General features: G+C 37.9%; 1 long non-coding RNA gene across 1 annotated transcript; it reads right to left on the bottom strand.

Annotated features, from left to right (window-relative positions):
- Positions 1-3369: 3369 nt before the first annotated feature.
- LOC107081207 lies at positions 3370-5854 on the bottom strand. The gene is made up of 2 exons (XR_001481044.1): positions 4844-5854; positions 3370-4656 (listed from the first exon to the last, which is right to left on the bottom strand). It is a non-coding gene; the product is annotated as an uncharacterized LOC107081207 (long non-coding RNA).
- Between the last annotated feature and the right edge of the window lie 579 nt (positions 5855-6433).

The following is a 6433-nucleotide window of genomic DNA, read 5'->3' as shown; positions in this document are numbered from 1 at the left end:
GATTGACAGCTGTCCCAGCATGTACCACAGTAGCAGCAGCTTCCAGTGGAGTGCTCACAGGAGGATATACACATGCAGCAAAGGTCAAAAGTCTGAGAAACAAAGCCTCTGTACACTGGTGATGCGCTTAACCACTGTACAAACTTTAAACTTTAACTATTAAAAAAGTACAATAGTTGCAATAAAAATCAACAGTTGACATAATCTGTATATTTTTCTCACTTGTGATTTTTTTTTTCTGCGAATGGTCAAGATAAGATTTTTACATCTTAATGTCACTCCTATGGAAATGACTTTATTTGGAACTGTTTCCAGGCTACTGTACATAAAGAGGAGAACACTGGGACAAACCTCTTCTAAACTTTAACCCTAACCGTTGACCTGTCCTTATATAGCAGGTTTTGATATGTTGATTTAACACTAGCCATTTCTGCTTCTCTGCAGTGTTTATTGTTGTCTTCTTGATCCACAAATCCACAAATAACTCTATTCTCTCTTTTGCATCCATTTTTTTACAATCTTCCTTGCTTTTGTAGCAGTCTTGCCAGGCCAGTCACTACATGGGATAAATATAACAGTACCTATTATGGTTCTGTGGATGGGTGCCTGATCTGTGACATCAAGTGATCAAACAAAATCTTTGGGTTTCAAAATAACACGAAATAAATACATAACAATACTGACTAAAACAAATATCTTCTTATTCTTTCGTTGAACAAAGAACTGATATTTTAAAACAAACTTTTACTTAAATCATTAGATTTAAGACTTAACAGTCTCTGAAAATTAGATATTTTCTACCTTTTAATCCTTGATACCTAGAACTACAACGATCACAAAGCACAGCAGTTTGATCCATATCAGTTATAGTCACACAATCTGTGCTTTCAACCGAAAAATCCAAGTCTTTCATTCTAAAATTGATCCAACTATTAGTCTAGTTTTTAAACTTCTAGAATAAAACCACAGCCTAATGAGGCCACTTCACCTAAAAAAACCAAACTATAAACGCTGTATAGATTACCATCAATGCAATTCATGCTGATGCAGAAAGGGCACAAACAAAAGGTGTGAAGACAGCCTTAATTATCTCATTATGTGTTTAAAGATATAAAGGATGATCTTTTATTCAGGGTTTATCATCTAAATAACTTGTTTTCCTAATTGTCACTCATTCTGGTGATATATTTATGTAAGGCCTTCTTACGTGCTTGTCCCGTTAGCTATGCGCATGTGCACTTTCAGTGTGTGTTGAGTTAGTTTCAGACAGTCATGGAACCTCACCTTTCTCCCTGCCGTTCTTTGAAAATGGCCGAGGTTTCATAGGAAAAAAAGTGTCTATGGAGTTCATGATTAGATAAGAAAGGCCTCAGAAAAGTCAAATATATCCTGGAAAGCTTTTGCGCGGAGAGCTCTTTGCGCAAAGCATTATAAGATTTGCTGTCAAAGCAGCCCGCCGTCACCATAGGCTGTCACTACCTGACAGAGGCGAATAATAGCAACGATGGCGCAGGCACCACACGTTGGAGGTGGAGTTATGTGACCAACGGGGAGCAAAAAGTAGTAATGGTCTGTTCGAATGGTAAGTTAACTGAGTACACGATAAACTCCACTATATAGTCCCCGCTCTATATGGTGAATGAGGGGGTTAGGGAAGACATTAAGACACAGTAAGCTTGTATGAGCTATGAGAACAGCAACTTAAAACAGAAGTGTGCACAAGGAGAAATGGGATTGGGAGATGGTACAGGGTTGTGCATCTGCAACGAAAGGGCAGGTATTTTAAAACATTTGCGAAAATTCCCCATACTTCCTTTAAGTATTACTGCATGCAACACATCAAATGTTGGGATGTAATGTGAAAAGTTTTTGCACAGTAGTTTTTACACCTCTTTTATTGTGACACAACCTCATAACCTTCACTGTATTTTACTGTGAATCTTCAAAAAAAAAAAAAAATGTGCTCATCTATAATCAGTCAAATATTCTTTGATGGCCCTAAATAGAAACTAGAGGAAAATTTTACCCTCTAGGGCCACCTTATTATTAGAGCCCATATCATGTGTGTCCCATTTAATTTCTTTATTCTTCCACCTATGCTGTAAGGTTTTTAAAATGTTTATTACAGAACTCTGGGGCACAGCTGACAGGCCATGAATAAGATGGTATGGATTAAAACTGGGTTTGGTGATAAAACTATTTCCGACAATCTTAAACAAGCTGACGGGGATGTAAAGAACTGATCAAAAATGCAGCTAGTGACTGCATAGTAACAATGGAGAAATTAAAGGGATCAACAGCCCAGGATGCAGACGTTGATGACTGAACAGTTTGACCTTGATAGTGAGCATCTGAGGCTCTGTGAATGGAGCACTTGTCTTACAGTTTGAAGGTTTTTGGAAAATTCCATCTTACCTGTTATCACATGCTAGTGTGCCGTAGGCAAGGCACTTACAAAACCAGGTTGTGCATCAAACTTTTTGCAAATTACTGTAGGTAGTACAACTGAGTGAATGCAGCTGTAGTGTAAAGCTTTAAGTGGTTAGCTTCACTAGAAATCGTTATATAAATTCAGTCCATTTAACATTTAATAAACTCTACAAGTAAGCTTTGAAAGGGTGTAAAGAACACAAATGTTAAAAGAAACTTGTAGTAAGACATGTTTGTAATGTCAATGCACATGGCCTTAGTAATTTCGAAACTAAAACAAGAACAGAACCTTTCTGCCAACTTCACCATCAGGCACTGTTTTCCATCTCTTAAAGATCCACTTAAATTAAAGAAAAAAGCTTGTGGTAAACTGCTGATATATGTGTAACTTTAAATGGGTGTGAATACTTCTACATGCCATTCTGTAATATGAAGGAAAATGTTCAACCAGCTTTCATTTGAAAAATATAAAACTTTAATAAAGGCTACATCTCTCAATAATTACAATAATTATAGATCCATGTAAATCTTTAAATGAAACTCTGTATATAATGTATAATTTACAGTTTAGATATTATGAACCAAATACAACAACCAAAAAAGGCATTGGTGTAAAAAAAACAAAAACAAAAAAGATAAAGCAAAAATATGATTACAGGACATTATTAAAAGCATAAAAATATCTTCTCAACATAAAAACCCTTCTGAAAACCAAGGGATATATATTAAAACCCTGAAACAGGGTAGCACATGGTATGGCATCCATGTAGGCACAGGTGCTGTACTCAAGAAACACCAGCAGTCATGTGTATGTGTGTGTTTCAGTATTCATACTTCAGAATGCATAATTACAATATATGCAGGAGTTCTGCTATATTTGATGTTACTGTAACAACATTCAAAAGATACTGGAGCGGAAATTCTTCACATATTTTTAAAACTTTTTTCCCCCCTTGCACACATTGGCTGACTTCATCTAGAGGTCGCTCTTAGTGGCCAGAACCGATTCTGTTAGCATGAGTTATTTAGGTGCACAGGCTGTAAACACTGTCTTCATTAGGCCATTTGTCTGTTTGAATCTGCCCCCCATCCCTTTATTTCCCATCTCTGTGCAATGCCTGATTTACAAACAAAGGCACAACAAAAAAAGATTGAGCTCTGTCGCTAAAGAGGGAAAAGACAGGTAGAAAAGGGAGGAGTGGCGAGAGATTCAATGAGCTCTGGGAGATCCTAGTGTGACAACTTTGAACAAACTATCAGCAGCATATAAAACTGGGATCGACCACTATCGAGACGAAGCTTCAGCCTGGGACCCAGGTCGTTATTTTGGGTCTTAAGTTGTAAAAAAGGGTAGTGTAACGACCATAGTGGAACATAAAAATGGACAAACATTAAATATTATCACCACAGTATTCTCCCAACATTTAAAGCAGCTTGATCATTGGCTGGAAACAGGAAAAGGGGGTGGGGTCACAAGTTTAAGACATAGGATGGGAGAGGAAAAGATTTTTTTAATAAATACTAAAAAAAAACTTTTAACTCAAAAAAAAAAAAAATCAAATCTATATCTATATATCTATATAGATATATATATAGATATAAATTAAATACATGTATATATACATATATATGCATGTATGTATATGTACACATATGGAGTTTCCATTAGCGCCTGCTTAGCCCACTGCACAGGACACCATCAGTCTGCCATCATGTCACGTCATCTGTATCTTCAGTGGTTATGTCCAAGAGAAGTCGGGGTGTTTCCTCCCCCGTTGTTTCTTGCCTTGGTTTTCATAGTTTCGTTCCCTTGTGTGTTCTAAGGCTGATTGGTTGAGAGCATCAGGGAGGGGGCGGCTCCTCCTCTGAGTTCGGCATACTTCATTGGCTCATCTTCCTTCAATCGTTTTTTTTTTGTGCTGGATATATTAACTCTGTTTAGCTTAATAAGAAGAAATATGTAATAAAAAAAAAAAAGTCCAGAATTTTTTTTTTTTGTCTTTTTTTTTTTTAACAGAGTCTGTTTCTCAAGTCCTTTAGGGAAAGCTTAACTTGTGGTTGGGCAGGGAAAGGGCGCTGGTTGTTTGTGTTTCGTCTTTTTAGTCCATCCTCTCCACTTTGCCCAGAACCTTGCCCTCATACATGGGCAGCACAGTGGCATCTTCCCACACTTCCTCAAACACCGCACCGCACTCAAACTCATCGCTCGCCTTCTTGAAGTAGTACCTGAAGAGGAAAAAAAAAACACACACAAAGTAGTTTGTGATTAGAAAAAGCGTAGGTGAGAGTTGGAAAAGAAAGGAAAAAAAGGAATCCTAAGCTCAAACGATAACTGACAGAGCTGCAGCAGGAGGGCAACTGATACATTTCATCTTGTTCTAAACAGCTTTGAGGCTCCTACACGACTACTTACGTGTACACGCTCCCTTTAGTCCAAATCAAACACTCACACTCTCTTAGAGCCAGAAATGGATCTTGTACAAAACAACTTAGTCATAGCCTTCAATGCCATCCCTGAACACTTCAAAGGTAGAGCCTGACTCCACATCACACCGCTGCGCAAACACAGCTGAACCTCTCGTTTAAACACTCCCTGTGATAATTTGAGCCGCTAAAAACGGCTTGCCTGTGTGTGCTGGGCTCCTCGTTTGCAGATCTGTCCTGCAAGGACTTATTAAGTTGAAGGGTTAATTATAGGCTGTCCTTAAGCACCTCCCACCCACTGTTTCCCTCTCTCTCTATTCCCCCCTTCTTCTTTACAGTGTTTTTTGCCTTCTAATTGGGCTTGCTGTCAAATGAAGGGCCTTTCTGTCAGACAGGTTGACGTTTTAGGTGCCCGAGTGTCTGTCTGTGACTGCGCTTCAACGCCGGCCTTAAAAACTAAGTTCTTCAAACACACAAACACATTGCGAAAAAAGCTTGCCATTAACGACAGAGACAGAAAAGCTAGTGATGCCAGACAGAATCTGACCTTTGTTGGTATGAGAGTCTGATGGTGTGATGACCTTGAGTTAAGCAATGTTATTTATAAATCAGTTGTATTTTCTATGACATGTCAGGACATCCGTTTTTTCAGGCTGTGAGAAATCTAGACATTCAGCAGATAACAGGAGGGCTGAATAGATTAGACAAAGTTGCTGTCTTTTTGAACCTCTGTCAAAAAATGTGCTGACTGTGAAAATCCATGCAATCTTTTGAAAGTCTGAAAGTGAATGTAATCTGCTTTTACTAAAATACATAAAAGAATGTTGGCAGTTTTGATGGCACTAATGTAAAATGCTAAAGTCAGAATTAAAATCTCAGCCCCATCGCCATTTCCTCAAAAGGGGGTAGAAAAAAATGTTCTCATGACGGGTAGGAACATTATATTAAATATATAGATATATATACTTTTGCTTTATTCATATAAAATAAGTCATTTGTATCTAAACTAATTCAGAATGAAAACTGGAAACTGTGGAAGGCTCAAAATTTGGCGTTTTAACGAACACATCAGCAAATGGGTGCAACAGTGTGGATGAAGGATCTGCTCTGAGAATTTCTTCCTTAAGGTCAGGGGTCACCTGGCTAACCCGCTGCTCTTCTTCTTCACACAAGCGGAGATAACTCGCAGGGTTAGCTGTGTCCCAGTGACTGTGAAGTCTCCTGGTGTTCCTAATGATTCTACTCTCTACTTTAAACTCAGCAAAAAGATCAGCGGGAGGGGATTTAATGATAAGCTTTGTAATGGAAAAAAGCCATCATTTTGTCCATGTGTGCCTGCATTTAGAATAAAAATAGGTTAAAAAAAAAAAGTAGGGGGAACCAAGTGTTTAATGAGCTCAGCTTAGAGTCATTCAAACACATGTAAGGAGGGTATACATAAATATACACAAACAGCGTGGTTTTTGATTGATACTGCGGAAAAATGTAAATTAGGTTTGCTTTATTACAGCTACAGAACATGCGCCACAAAGTGACATTAAAAAATAAATTTCTAAAGAAAAAATCTAAATTGATACCT

The sequence above is a fragment of the Cyprinodon variegatus genome, unplaced genomic scaffold (assembly GCF_000732505.1).
Source record: "Cyprinodon variegatus isolate N-32 unplaced genomic scaffold, C_variegatus-1.0 Scaffold3389, whole genome shotgun sequence".
In the NCBI taxonomy this organism is placed as follows: Eukaryota; Metazoa; Chordata; class Actinopteri; order Cyprinodontiformes; family Cyprinodontidae; genus Cyprinodon; species Cyprinodon variegatus.
Note: the sequence above shows the minus strand (reverse complement) of the source record. Positions and strands in the feature narration are given on the sequence as shown.